The sequence below is a fragment of the Pteronotus mesoamericanus genome, unplaced genomic scaffold (assembly GCF_021234165.1).
Source record: "Pteronotus mesoamericanus isolate MK-2021 breed Mesoamerican mustached bat unplaced genomic scaffold, CSHL_Meso_final contig_40, whole genome shotgun sequence".
NCBI lineage: Eukaryota > Metazoa > Chordata > Mammalia > Chiroptera > Mormoopidae > Pteronotus > Pteronotus mesoamericanus.
This window is the reverse complement of record NW_026555150.1, coordinates 5,392,892-5,409,361: the sequence shown is the minus strand read 5'-3', so window position 1 is coordinate 5,409,361 and position 16,470 is coordinate 5,392,892.

Below are 16,470 nucleotides of genomic sequence, written 5' to 3'. Positions count from 1 at the left end.
AACAGCAAATAATTCTGTTGTGGGTGAGATGGGAGAAGGGAGTAGCTATTTACTTATTTTGGAAATTTCAAGTAGCTACACATATCAGGTCTTATTTCTCTGCTCTTCCTCTCATAATCCAATAATTAAACATTTTCTCTTATCTATTGTTTTTAATAGTTTTATGTCCATGGCAATCTTTCCTTCTATTCTCAACCTTCAGGTGATTCTTACCTTGCTTAAGTTCTTTACTGTTTCAAGACATAAAAATTACTCTCATACTGGAGACCCTATAACTTTTTTCACAACTGTAACTTCACTCTCATTTTAGCTACTCATTCTTCCCAAATTTCTGTTAAGTAGAATCTACTCATTTCCCCACATCTTGTGTTGCTAAGCTTCAGGAGACAGATTCATCATTAATTTTGCTTCCCAATGATATTTATAGCACATTATTCCTTTACCCTGGTGGGAATAAAACCTGCGCCTTTAAGCTTCGTGTCAAGCAGTTACAGAAATTTCTTCTTTTCATTCCATGCCACTGCCTAGGCACATTGCCAATTCTAAATGTATGCACTTGTAACCCTCAAATTCCATCCCTACCTTCTGAACCTAACTATAGCTTTCAACACCTCTTTGAGTCTCCCTTAAGAACACTCTGATACCAAAGCCTTTTGATCAATGTGGACTTAACCAATTATTTCATTGGACAGACAGAAGAGTGGGATTATATCTTACACCTTACTGGAGGTCCTCAAGATTTCCCATAACGTATTTCTTATCTTCAAAGTCCCCTCTCTCTGGAGACATTAATGGGGATTTTTTCTTCATTTCATTAAAATCATTAATCTCTAAAGGACTGCAAATTTTGCCCCCTCCAAACTTAGCAGCTTTATTGAAGTATACTAATTGATATACAAAGAACTGCACATATTTAAATGTGTACAATATGATTTGGGATATATGTAAACACCTGTGATAACATCACTACAAACATGGCAATAAATAACTTAGTAAAGTAGTTCTTTCAATTGTTTCATAAAGATAAACTGTATTCAATATATCTCACATGTAAGTACAGCGGCAGCTCTCTGAAATGAATCTGACAGTTTCCATACAGTACTTAAAATCACCCTTCCCCTCATAGTCAAATCTTGACTATAACTTTCTTACTCTTTCAAATTCACTGTGCCTAAATAAGTGTGTGTGTGTGTGTGTGTGTGTGTGTGTGTATGTAAGACAGAGAGAGAGAGAGAGAGAGAGAGAGAGAGAGAAAGGTCCACATATATGCATTTTCATATGTTTAAATCATTATGTAAGCTATGTATCTTCAATATCAGTTCATGTTTATTCTATTACACATTATGATCTAGATAAAATCCTGAGCCTACAGAAACTCTCACAGATCCCTAAGAGGCACCTAATAGAAGGGGACAAAGCTATTGTTTAAAGCAAGGATCTTGTTGCATATGGTAGGCAGAATAGGGAGACAGAGCATTTTATGTAATGGAACTGAAAACAGTTCTTTCCTGATCTAGTGCGGTTCCCATTACACAATGCAGAGTGATTTGCATTTTATTTTAAACAAGTGTTATCAGTGAAGAGATTTAAGAAGTGAAACTATCTGATCAGATTTGTGTTTTAGATAGATTATTATAGAAGTGTGAAGGACGGGTTGAAAGGGTATATGATGAGGCCTGTCCAGAAGATATCCAGCCATGTAATATGAAAATAGAGACATTTATTGAAAAAAATTCAAGATACAAGAAACATTGTACATAGGACAATGATGACTCAGTAACATTCAGAATAGGCACCTTGGGACCTCACACAGTTCTCCCAGTGTGTCTTCCACTGTTCAAAACACTCTGCAAAATCTTTTGTTGGAATCACCATTAGCTGCTCCATCATGTTTTCCTGAATCTTATTGACAGTCTGAAAACTCTTCCTTTTCAAAGGTGATTTTAGTTTGGGGAAAAGCCAGATGTTGCAAATATGGGCTGTAGGGGGGTGAGTCACCTGGGTGATTCGATGTTTCACACCAAAACTCTGCACAATACATGACACATGAGTCTGATGAAGCTGCAAATCACCAGTTGCCTTTAGTTGCGACCGTTTTCATTGTATTGCATCTCTCACCCAACAGAGAACATTAAGGTAGTACTCATTATTAATTGTTTGGACTGGAGGGGTACACTAATGACGAACACCTTTCCAATAAAAACCACAGTTAACATGGTCTTAATCTTGCTATGACTTTGCTGGGCCTCCTTCAGGCATGGAGAACCAGGAGACTCCCATTGGGATGACTGGGTCTTGGTTTCCAGATCATAGCCATAGGCCCATGATTCATCTCCAGTTATGTCCTTCTAGAGGAACCTGGTTCACTGGTAGTGGTTTGAATCAATTCATTCACGACAGCAGCATGATGTTCCTTCAGCTCTGGTAGCAGAAGCTGTGAAATGAATTTTGCCATAACATGTTTCATGTCAAGATCCTGTGTCAAAATCCCGGACAGGATAATTTTTGGAATTCCCAGATCAGCTTCTAGTTCTTGCACTGTAAATCACTGATCTTTGTTGATTGCAGCCTGTACACGTTCAACATTCTCAGGTGTTCTGCTTGTTGCAGGCCTTCCAGAACACAGATCTCTTTCAACAGATTCTCAACCATCTTTGAAACATCTGCGCCACTTTTACTTACGCTGCACTCATTCCATCATCCCCAAAAGCCTTCTGATTCATCCAAATAGTTTCTGCAGAGGAATGTTCAGCCTTAATGCAAAATTTGATGCAGATTCATTTGCTCTATTTGCTCAGTTGTTCTGAATGCTACTCTCACACAGTACACATGCTCACTCAATGACACCTACCACCCCCAATGACTACTACAGTGAAGTTGTTGTTGTTCATTTATGTGCAATCCAGTCCATTTTCCTTGGCTGCCAGGCTACATTTATGTCACGCAAGCTGTTCTCATTATATTAACAATGGCTGGACTTTTTCTGGACAGACCTTGAAGACTAGAGGCAGAGAAACTAGTTAAGAGGTATAATGAGGGTCTGAGCTAAGGCAGTAATGCCAGAGAGCAGGAGACAATTTGAACTGGTATTTTGGAGGATAAATTGATGACTGGATGAATGGGAATGTGAGAGGTAAAATTAAAAAGAGTTAAAAGCTGAATACCCTGTTTCTAGCTATATTTGGGAAGTATAGATTCCTTTGAGAATTTTATGAAATATGTAGACCCCTTCTTCCAAAGAAAGAGCATAAATATGTACACAAAAAGAATTTCACAAGCAATATAAAAAGTTTTAAATTTCTCTGTCTGGCAGGCACAATGGAATCTGCAATTTGAGTAAATGGAGCTGTTTGATATCCTGATAAGCCCTGAAGGATTGAATTTACAAACCTCACTTAATTACGAATTATGACACTAATAAACTATTTAGGTTCTGTGCCTTTTTACATGGTTTGAAGGAAATATACTTATATATTTTTAAATTTTCTCCATTGAAATGGCTGTTTGCAAATCATGTACACTTGTCTATAATTATGACTATGGCAAATTATGAGTTAATAAAAACTTTTGCTACTGAAAAAATTTTTTACATTTAACAGTGAAATAAAAATTAAATATTTTGCTTCTATATAACTAATATTTTCTGTTTACTAAATTCTTATTTGTCATTTATTGTATTCCTAGGTATATTTGATAAAATCTCTAAGGAGCACCATGATTAGTAGAGGACACCAAAAAAAGCATACAAACAAGTATAAAATAAAGGTCAATATGGTAAATGTCATAAGAGTATGGCAAGCATAACTTCTTGGGAATGAAAAGAGAGACAGAATCAAATACCTGTTTAGTATCTTAACAGCTCTACATAAGATCTTAAAAGGATGTGTATGGTCATTTTGCTTGTTTTAAATTATAAGTTTCTAGAGGTTAGAGAATCCATTGATTATTTCATGTAAGTATCTAACACTTTTGGAAATAGTAGTGAGGTTGCTTTTTAAATCTCAAATGTAAGATTATTTACATAGAGGTGTGACACTCAAGACTTACTTTTATTCTGTGTATTCCTTGCCTTTAATATTTACTATGAAATAAATTGTGTGATAGAGTTTAACAAAAATACATATAAAATCATTATCACTTAGTAAAAAGAGTAGAAAGCAGAGGGACTTCCCTAAAAGAGTAAAATGGATATGTTTATGCAAACATATTTGTGACGACATTAAAGAAATATATGATGTATTGAGAAAGTATATCCCTTCATTTTAGCCTATCGCATTGCCATGCCATCCCTTCCATGTAATAATACAGATTTGCAACATGATACTTCCTTCTCAGTAACCTGAATTTATGTTTTTCTCTGTCCTGGTACTGTGGCATGGGTATACCAGTTAGCTGAGTGAAACACAAGCATGAGGAATTCAAAGCATATAGCACTTCTAAATACATATTAAATATTCTTTGTCAATGATTTTCTTCTGTGTTTTCTGTTTTTATTTTTAAATGCAGATTAGTGACAATATTTTACTCATTTGGTAATGGTTCTTTCCAGAAGGAGAACTGAGATGGTTCAAGATGAGCAACCAAGTGGTTAATATTGTCTTAATTTTCCAAAATATAGGTAAATTTCACTGGCTTATAATTCCAAAAGAGTGAAGGTTTTGTAGCATGCATTTTTTACGTATCATATATATTTATTTTTATATTTATAAACTCCATGGGAAATAAAGGTAAACTTTCAGTTTTTGAGGTGACAGCACAACTTTGGTAAAAGCATGAAGCAATGTGGTCTCAAGAGCTCTGTTGCCCCTACAAAAATATGTGTAACCCTGGTCTGGTCACATAACGCATTTATGTTTTTGTATCTAATTTTAAGATAAAAACTGAGAGGGTTTGGAAGTAAATGTAAAAATGAAAAAGAAAAATTACCTTATAATAATAAAATTGACAGGATTTAGCAAGACATTAGATATACTGAGTAAAGCAGTGAAACATGTCAAAAAGCTCTCCCCCTTCCCACCCTACCTCCTGTCTACACATTAGTTCTTTAAGATGTGTGGTAGTCAGGATACACTAGAATATGCTGTGATAGCAACACAAAAGACATTAGGAAAAGACATTAGGGAGCAGTTCCTAATCTCAGTTCCTTCACACTAAATAAGTTTATTTCTTGCTCATGAAAATTCTCTTGGAAACCCTCATAATTTCTTAGGACAATATTCTCCATGTAGTAGTTAAGTATTCCAGGCTGCTTCTATATTATGGCATATCTATTTCAACATGGTGCTTCAGGGTCCATTCTGGCAAGTGAAAAGACCACGGCACAAAGGGTTTTAAGTGTGTCATCCCTGAAGTGACAGTCAGCCAGAATTAGTCATGTGGTCCCACTCAATTTACAAGACTTGGAAATATAGTCATCTATATGTCTAGATAAGGAAAGAGAAGTAGAAATAATGGTGAGAATTAGTAAAATTTATCTAGAATATAAGGAATTTGGTAGTTCTGTACTAAAATTTGAATAAGATATTTATAACAAAGGGCAAAAAAGATAAAACAATATATCAAGACAAAAATGCGTAAACGGATTAAAATGTGGGATGATGGGTCCTGGCTGGTGTGGCTCAGTGGATTGGGTGCCGGCCTATGAACCAAAGGGTCATTGGTTCAATTCCCAGACAGGGCACATGCCTGGGTTGCAAGCCAGGCCTCCAGTAGGGGGCGCACGAAGGGCAACCACACATGGATGTTACTTTCCCTCTCTCCCTCCCTGCCCCTCTGTCTAAAACGAAGTAAATAAATAATCTTTGAAAAACTGTGGGAGGATATATTTTAATAATTTAAAGTAATCAAAATTATTATGACAACGTTTTTAAGAAGAAAATGTATAGTGGTGATAGTTTTGGGTTTAGTCACTGAAAATGACACATGAACTTAAGTTGAACATGCCCTTAGGCACAGTAGTTCAAGATTCTTTTTTTAAGTGTGACCGTGTCTGGTACATACTTTTTATGTAAAAATATTAGTATCATTTTTTGGATTCTTGTATGCTATATTAGCTGTATTAGAAATGGAATAGAGCATCTCGTGGATAAACTTTATAACTGTCATCAAATATCACAAAGTGAACTTAAACTTTCTGCTCCCTAATGTCTTTTCCTCAATATTTGTTTGAATATTACAAATGAAGGAATTATGGAATATCCTCAAATATACTTTCAAATGTCAAATTAACATTCATAGAAGAGGAAATTTGCAGAGAATATTTTCAGTTAGTCAAGCTAAATAACTGCCAATCAGCTACATTTTAAGAATTAAAAAGCTAATGAATCTTCTGATGCCAGAAAAAAAGGAAATATTTGATTCTTTATTTACACTGTTTAATTAAAAATTGTCCACCACTGAGAATATGTAACTTTTTGGTGTACCAACCAACAATATCAGTAAAAATTCCCCCAACAAAGGTAGTGACTGAGCTGTTAAAGATAAAGTAATTGGTGCTAAAATAAAAGAATTGTGTTTGCTTCTCTACAATTTAATGAATTGCATCATACATTCCTGAATGTCACCCTAAAAAATGTGAGATAGAAGTGGAAACACAATACCAATTTTGTTATATTTTAGTTATATTTTTACCTTTCCTACTTATATCTTCATGTAGGTTTTGCATTTATACTCATTCCCACTTCTTTATTTCTTCTTTCGTTTGCAAAAACAAAACAAATATTGTACATCAGCAACCCATATAGGAGCCTTGAAAGTTTTAGTAGTAAAAAATTGCCAATGAGAAGTCAGTGAAAAACAAGCTAATAGAGGGAAAATAATGGAATAATAATAATTCCATCTAAATTAAAATAATAGAAAAATAACACAAATATAAGATAAATTTAAAAAGCAAATAAGATATATTTAACCCTACATGTGTAAAAAAAAAAAGGACAGAGAAATTAGTTCTCTCTCTTAAGGAAAATAATTTCAGATGGAATCACTAAACTGCAGAAAAGAATAAAAGGTACAAAAAAGATAAATATGTAGTATATAAAAGACTATAGACAATTTAAAGTGACAAAAATCAACAATTTCTTGTGAGGTCTATAACATATACAGCACAAAAATATGTAACAACAATAGCTCAAAGAATATTGAATATGAATGTAGTCAAACTTTCAAGTTTCCTGCACATTAAGAAGTAACTGAAGAACATTAAGAAGTAGTTAAGGTAAGCCACAATAAGTTAAGAATGCATAATATCATCTTTAGATTAACCATTAAAAGTATTTAAAAAATTATGTAGTTAAAAATCAAATAGACCATGTAATATAGAATAAATTAAAATAATTGACTTATCTAAAAAAAAGGTAAGCAAAGTAAAACAAAGGCACTAAGAGCAGATGGGATATTTACAAAGAAGCAGCCACATGGCAGACGCAAATAAAATAATAATTTCACTGAAAAAAATGACCTAATACCAATTATGTGACTGGATTCAAAATCAACTACATATGCTGTGAAAAAATAGATATACTCTAATATAAAGAGGAGACTAAAAGTAAAAGGATACAGGTATTTAATACTACCTACAAGGACTAACTATTACAGGAATTGCCTTCCAACTGTAAACAATGTGAGACTAAGGTAAAATATAAAAAAAAATAAAAACCTCTTTTAAGACATTTGACCACAGATAGCACAGACAGTGACCTCCAGAAGAAGGGAAAGAACGACGTGGAGCCCTGTAATTTTCCCTGGTGATTTCCTGGAGGTAATTGCCAAGTTGAAATGCAGGGAGTTAAAACCAAAACAGAGACCTAATGTCTTTCTGAATTGAGGAAACTCAGTACATAACATGGAGGATTTCAGGGTCAAAACAGATTTTAAGGCACAATATCATAAAAGATGGATTATCACAGAGAGATAAAGAGAGTTTTAAAAACCTACAGAGGGGTATCCTGAAGTTGTTTGCTGCATATTGGTCTAAGGTTGTACGAGTTGGATCTCCAGGAGGATGAGGAAATAGTCAGTGGAGAACAGTAAGCTGCACATTTCCTAAAGCTAATGCAAAGCCTGGGAATAGTTTGTGTTCCCATAAACCAGACTAGAGAGGCCTCCTCATACAGAGGGCATCGGGTACAGGTCTCAGAAAACCATTGCCATTGAGTGGAGATAAATTATCTCTATATTAAGGATAACCCTGGATATTACCTAAAATAGAACAAAAAAAAGCCTTGAAAATATAAAATTTCCCAGTTAGCATATATGCCTGCCAGAACAAAGTTCAATGTTCTTTAAAGAAATTTAACAAAACCCAACCCCCAACAATGTAAAAATAACATTTGATATCCAATTGAAAAAAATTCTAGGCATTCATGAAAATAGAAAATATGATCCAGAACTAGAATAAAAATCAGCAATAAAAACAATGCCAGAAAAGAGAGAAATTACAGATGTGCTAGATAAAAGTCATTGCAAATTTGTTTCATATATTCAAGAATGTAGAAGAAAACATGAACGTGATGAAGAAATGATTTTTAAAAGCCCGAAATAAAACTTTTTAAATATAGTATCTGAAATTAAACATATACTGTATGATATTAACATCAGATTAAAAAAAGGTGAATAAAATATGAATAAACTTAAAGACAGTGATATAAACTATCCATAAAGAAGCATAGAGGTGCAAAAAGACAAAAGACAAAAGACAGCACCAGTGACTTGTGGGATGATATCAAGTAGTCTGATACACGTGGTTGTAGTGTCAGGAAGTAAAGTGTGGGAAAGACGATTATACGACAAAATTTTGAAGAAATAATTGCGAAAGATTCTCCCCCAAAATTTTATTAAAATAATAAGCAAAATATCCAAAATTCTAAATGAAACTCATGTAGACTAAGTATAGAGAAAATCATACCAATACACATTGCAATTAATTAAATTGCTAAAGGTAAAATTTTAAAGACAGTGAATTTAAAAATTACAAGGAGGTTAACAACAGTAAGAATAATAGCAAAATTCTCATTTAAAACATTGTAAGCCAGAATACAATGGAGGAACATCAAAATATTGAAAGGAAAATTAACCTAAATTTCGCGCCCCCAAAGAGGCAGAGGAGCGGCGCGCAGGAACCAGACTGCCTGCTATTGAAATGCAGGCCGCACAGGTGGTGGATCCTTGGCCGAAGGGGTCACAGAACTGCACAGAGACCCCTGGGCAGGGACTGGAGAAAGAGGCATTGGGGAAAAAATGGGAGGAGGAACCAGGGAGTCCCGACTCCTTCTCCTTGCCATAGTCTCCCTTGCGAGGGAAGAGGCCACATCCCCAAAGAGCCAAAAGCCGAAAAGCACACATACAAACAGCAAAAACACCCAGAGCAGGCACGCAACTTGCGCCGAGTGACTGGCGAGGGTTGGCGAGCGTGTGTGTGACCCGCACGGGCTGGCCAACGCTTGCACCAGCCGGCAAGGCCTCCCACAGATTGGCACCGATTGGGCCTCTGAGGGAGTGCACAGACCAGCAAAGGCAGGCGTAAACTGACCTGCCCACCCGCGATTGCGGAGCGGCCCACAAAATTAGTAGAGCTGCCCAGAGTCCCTGGAGGAGAGACCAGAGACAGGATTACCAGAGAGTCCTGGAGCTGACGTCCTGCCATTTCCGTACTCCCCATTTGGCGAGGGCAAGCAATACACCCAAAGAGCCAGAAGCGGGGAAAATACACAATAGAAGACCCTAAACTGACCAGTGCCACGGAGCTCGCCGGCCACGGGGGCCAGATAAGTACGCGAAGTCGCAAATAAGCCCCCTGCTCTGGGGCAAGCACATGCGAGCCCAGGCAGGCAGGGGATCCTGCCATGTTGGGAGCGCGCTCAAGGAGCCCACGTGAGAGTGCAGAGAGATCCCAAAAAACAGCTCAGCCCTGAACCAAGGGGTCACAGAGCTGCTCCAAGCAGGAGTCAGACACAGACATTAGACTCCTGGAACGCTCAAACAACCCAAGGTCCTATAGGATCAACAACTGACATCATTAGAGGCAGGCCCAGAAAGAAAAGTAAAGGACAAAAATACTTAACAGACTCTCACAAAAATGGGAGGAAAAAGAAGTTCCCCCAAATGAGATGAAAAGGGGACTCCCCACAGAGAGAGCTAAATGAAATAGAGGCAAGGGAACTATCAGATACGGAATTCAAAACAATGGTTCTAAGGAAGCTCAATGAGCTCAGCCAGCTCAAAGAGAACTATGAGAAACTGCAGAGAAACTATCAGGATCTTACAGCAAACTATATCAGCCTGGAAAAGACATAGAAACTATCAAGAAGACACAAGAGGATAGGAAGAATACCATTTCTGAATTGAATAACACAGTAGAAGGAATCCAGAGCAGGCTGGATGAAGCCGAGGATCGAATCAGTGAGATGGAGGACAAGGTAGAAAGAAGCTCCCAGAAAGAACAAAAAATGGAAAAAAGACTCAAAAAGAATGAAGGGGCATCGACGGAAAGGCAGGACAACCGGAAACACAATAATATCCGCATAATAGGGATACCAGAAGGAGAAGAAGAGGAGCAAGGGATAGAGAACCTCCTCGAAAAAGTAATGATGGAAAATTTCCCTAATTTGAGGAGAGAAAGGCTCTCATGGATCCAGGAGGCACAGAGGACCCCACTCCAGAGGGACTCAAGGAGGTCCACTCCAAGACACATCATCATTAAAATGGCAAATGTCAAAGAGAAAGAGAGAATCCTCAAGGCAGCAAGGGAGAAGGAGAAAGTAACATACAAGGGGGCCCCGATACGCCTAGGAGCTGACTTCTCAACAGAAACACTCCAAGCCAGAAGGGAATGGCAACAAATATTCCAAGCCATGAAAAGCAAGGGCCTACAGCCAAGGCTGCTCTACCCAGCTGGGCTCTCCATTACAATACAAGGGGAAATAAGGAGTTTCCCAGACAAGAGAAGACTAAAAGAATAAATCTCTACCAACCAGCACTCCAAGATATGCTAAGGGGACTGGTTTAAGCAGATGAAGGAAAAAAATGAGAGAGAGAGAGGAACACAGGTACAAAGAGAAAAGATGAGTAAGTTTCTCTCAGTAATATCTCTCACCGTGAAAGGACTAAATGCCCCAATCAAAAGACACAGGGTAGCTGAATGGATAAGAAAACATGACCCACACATATGCTGCCTTCAAGAGACCCACCTCAGAGCAAGAGACCTACACAGATCGAAAGTAAAAAGATGTTAAAAAATATTCCAAGCAAATGGGCATGAGAAAAAGGCCGGGGTTGCCATACTTGTATCAGACAAAGTAGATTTCAAAACAAAGGCCATAAAGAGAGACCCAGAGGGGAACTTTATAATACTTAAAGGAAGATTCTATCAAGAAGACAACAACACTGTGAAATTATATGCTCCCAATATAGGAGCCCCTAAGTTTATAAGGAAATTGTTGGATGACTTCAAAAAAGATAGAGACAGCAACACACTGATAGTAGGGGATTTCAACACCCCACTATCAAAAATGGACAGATTTTCCAAACAAAATATTAATAACCATATTGTGGCGCTGAATGACACAATGAATCAAAGAGGCTTAACTGACATATATAGAACCATCCCAAAGAGGAAAAATACACGTTCTTTTCAAATGCTCATGGCAGTTTTTCAAAAATAGACCACATGATAGGACAAAAAGCAAACCTCAAACATTCAGGAAAATTGAAATAATACCAAACTTTTCCTTGAACCAAAAGGGCTTGAAACTGGAAATCAACATCAAAGACAATCTTGAAAAACTTGCAATCTAATGGAGACTCAACAGTAGACTATTAAACAATGAATGGGACAATAATGAGATAAGAGAAGAAACCAAAAAATTTCTGGAAACAAATGAAAATGAACAGACAACTGTCCAAAACCTATGGGACACAGCAAAGGCAGTCCTGAGAGGGAAGTTCATAGCAATACAGGCTTACCTAAAAAAGATAGAAACATTTCAGATAAGAGACCTAACACTACAACTTCAAAAACCGGAGAAACAACAACAAATAAATCCCAGAGGAAGTAGAAGGAAGGAAATAGTCAAGATTAGAGCAGAACTGAATGACATAGAGACGAAAAGAACAATTCAGAGCATCAACCAATCCAGAAGCTGGTTCTTTGAAAAGATAAATAAAATTGACAAGCCATTAAGCAGACTCATCAAGACAAAAAGGGAGAGGACCCAAATTAATAATATCAGAAATGAAAGAGGAGTAATAACAACTGATACAACAGAAATACAAATGATCATCAGAAACTATTATGAACAATTATATGCCAAGAAATTTGAAAACCTAGATGAAATGTACACATTTCTAGAAAAGTATAATCTTCCAACACTGAAGGAGGAAGAAACAGAAAGCTTGAACAGACCGATAACAGCTGGGGAAATTGAAGCAGTCATCAAGAAACTCCCAGCACACAAAAGCCCAAGGTCGGACGGTTTCCCAGGAGAATTTTACAAAACATCTAAGGAAGAGATAACCCTTGTCCTTCTCAGACTATTCCAAAAAATCCAAGAGGAGGGAAGACTCCCAGACTCTTTCTGTGAGGCCAGCATCACCCTGATCCCAAAACCAGGTAAAGACCCTACAAAGAAAGAAAACTACAGGCCAATTTCGCTGATGAACATAGATGCTAAAATCCTTAACAAAATACTGGCAAACCGCATCCAGCAATACATTCAAAAGGTTGTCCACCAGGATCAAGTAGGATTCATCCCCGGGATGCAGGGAAAATTCAATATACGCAAGTGAATAAATGGAATACATCACAGAAATAAAAGAAAAGACAATAACCACATGATCATCTCGATAGATGCAGAAAAAGCATTTGATAAGGTACTGCGCCCATTTATGATCAAAACACTCAGCAAATTGGGAATAAATGGGGCATTCCTCAACGTAATAAAGGCCATATATGAAAAACCAACAGCCTATATCATATTCAAGGGCCAAAAACTGAAAGTTTTCCCACTAAGATCGGGAACACGACAAGGATGTCCGCTTTCACCACTTCTTTTCAACATCGTTTTGGAAGTCCTAGCCACAGCGGTCAGACAAGAAAAAGAAATAAAAGGCATCCAAATAGGAAAGGAGGAAGTAAAGCTATCATTGTTTGCAGATGACATGATAGTGTACACACAAAACTCTGTAGACTCTACCAAAAAACTCCTCAACCTAATAAGTGAATTTGGCAAAACAGCAGGATACAAAGTCAACATTCAGAAATCAAAGGCATTTTTGTACAGCAGAAATGAAATAGAAGAAGAAGAAATCAGGAAAAAAAATACCATTTGATATAGCAAGAAGAAAAATAAAGTACCTAGGAATAAATTTCACCAAAGAGGTAAAAGACCTGTACACAGAAAACTATACAATATTGAAAAAAGAAATTAATGAAGCTACAAACAAATGGAAGCATATACCATGCTCATGGATTGGAAGAATTAAGATCATCAAAATGTCCATACTACCCAGAGCAATTTATAGATTCAACGCAATCCCTATTAAGCTACCAATGACCTATTTCACAGAAATAGAACAGACATTTCAAAAATTTATATGGAACCATAAACGACCCTGAATAACCTCAGCGATTTTGAGAAAGAAAGACAAAGTAGGAGGGATCATAATACCGGACATCAACTCTACTACAAAGCCACTATACTCAAAACAATCTGGTACTGGCACAACAACAGACCCATAGACCAATGGAACAGAATAGAAAACCCAGAAATAACCCCAGGTCTCTATGGGCATCTAATATTTGACAAAGGAGGCAGAAGCATAAAATGGGGCAATAACAGCCTCTTCAACAAATGGTGTTGGGAGAGCTGGATGGCTCCATGCAAAAAATTGAAATTGGATCATCAGCTGACGCCATGCACAAAAATAAACTCAAGACTGTTAAGAGACTTAAATATAAGTCGCAACACCATCAAGTCCTAGAGGAGAACATTGGCAGGAAACGCTCAGATATCCCACGCAGCAATTTTTTCACTGATATGTCTCCTAAAGCAAGGGACATAAAGGAAAGAATAAACAAGTGGGACCTCATCAAAATAAGAAGCTTCTGCACGGCTAAAGAAAACATCAGCAAAATGAAAAGGGAGCCAACCCTATGGGAAAATATATTTGCTAATGACACATCAGATAGAGGTTTGATCTCCAAGATATATAAAGAACTCACTCGACTCCACTCCAAGAAGACAAAGGATCCAATCAAAAAATGGGCAAAGGTCCTGGGCAGATGCTTTTCCAAGGAAGAGATACAGAGGGCCCAGAGGCATTGGAAAGGATGCTCAGCATCACCAGCCATCAGAGAAATGCACATCAAAACCACCATGAGGTACCACCTGACACCGGTCAGAATGGCCATCATAAACAGATCCACAAACAACAGGTGCTGGCGAGGCTGTGGAAAAAAGGGAACCCTAGTCCACTGTTGGTGGGAATGCAGACTGGTGCAGCCACTGTGGAAAGCAGTGTGGCATTTCCTCAAAAAGCTGAAAATGGAACTGCCTTTTGATCCAGTGATTCCCCTGCTGGGACTATACCCTAAGAACACCAAAATGCCAATACAAAAGAACCTATGCACCCCAATGTTCATATCAGCACAATTGACAATAGCCAAGTGTTGGAAGCAACCTAAATGCCCATCAGTAGATGATTGGATCAAAAAGTCATGGTACATATACACAATGGAATACTACGCAGCAGAATGAATAAAAGAACTACTAAACTTCGCGACAGCATGGATGGAACTGGAGAGCAGTATGCTAAGCAAAATAAGGCAGGGGTCGAAAGACAAATACCATATGATCTCACCTATAAGCGGAATCTAACCAAAAATACAAAGATGCAAGTAAAATAAGACCAGGAACATTGAAAGGAAAAGAAATCAACAGAGAGCAGAGGGAAGGAGGGAAGCGGGGAGGGGACAAAGACGGGAAGGGGAAAGTCAAGGAACATATAGCAAGGACTCATGGACAAAACCAAATGGGAAGAGCTGATGGAGGGAAGGAGGGAGGGGGCAAGGGAAAGTGGTGGGGGGGAAGCAGAGAGAAATGTATTTGAAAAAAATAAATTAAAATAAAATTAAAAAAATAAAATAAAAAAATAAAATTCTAAAAAAAGAGAAAATCCACCTAAATTTATGTAACTGTCAAAAATATATATTAAAAATATGAAGATAAAATATAGACTTTTTCATGTGAACAGATGCTAATGGAATTGTTAACTGATCACTACTAGAAAAATTATTTTTTAAAAACCTTCAAGCAGAATGAAAATAATAGTAAATAAAGATTTATTCAAAAGAATAATAAAGACCTAACAATATTAAGAGATTGTGCAAATAATAACAATGTCTCAAAATACCTAAAGAAAACATAACCAAAAGAGTAAATAAAAATAGCAATCATAGTTAGATATTTTATCATGCCAATCTTAGTATCTAGTTAAGAAAATACATAGTAAGGAAATAGAAGACTTAGAAAATACTACCCAAATTTTATCTAATTGACATGTATATAAATTTCACTCAACAGTAAAATACATATTATTTTCAAATACTAATTGAATATTCTGTAAGACAGACCCCAATGTTCATAGCAGTACAATTTACAATAGCCAAGTGTTGGAAGCAACCTAAATGCCCATCAGTAGATGATTGCATCAAAAAACCATGGTACATTTACACAATGGAATACTACACAGCAGAAAGAAAAGAAGAACTCCTACACTTCGTGACAGCATGGATGGAACTGGAGAGCATTATGCTAAGCGAAATAAGCCAGGGGGCGAAAGACAAATACCATATGATCTCACCTATAAGCGGAACCTAACCAACAAATCAAAGATAGAAGGAAAATAAGACCAGCAACACTGAAAGGAAAAGAAACCAACAGAGACAAGACAGAAGAGGGGCGGGTAGGAAGGGAAGGGAAAAGTCAAGGAACATACAGCAAGGACTCATGGACAAAACCAAAGGGGAAGGATTGAGGGAGGGAGGGGGGAGGGGGAAAGGGAAAGTGGTGGGGGGAAGGCAGAGACAAATGTATTTGAAAAATAAATAAATAAACATTCTGAAAAATTAAATAAATTTAATAAATTTAAAGTAAAATCATATAAAAGTATTCTATGACCACAATTGAACTAAACAAACCAAAAAAAGAACCAAAAGAAAATCCTTAATATTTAGAATGTAAACAGCACACTGTCATATAATATATGGATCAAAGAAGAAATTACCAGGAAAATTAGAATATTTTTCAACTGAATAAAAATGGAAAAGCAGCTTATCAAACTTTTGAGATACAGTACTCAGAAGAAAATTTGTAGTATTAACAGTTTATATTAGACATCAAAGCTTTCACCTAAAGAAACTAGGAAAAGAAAAGCCAATTAAGCCAAATAAAGCAGATGTGGAGAAAAACATAATAA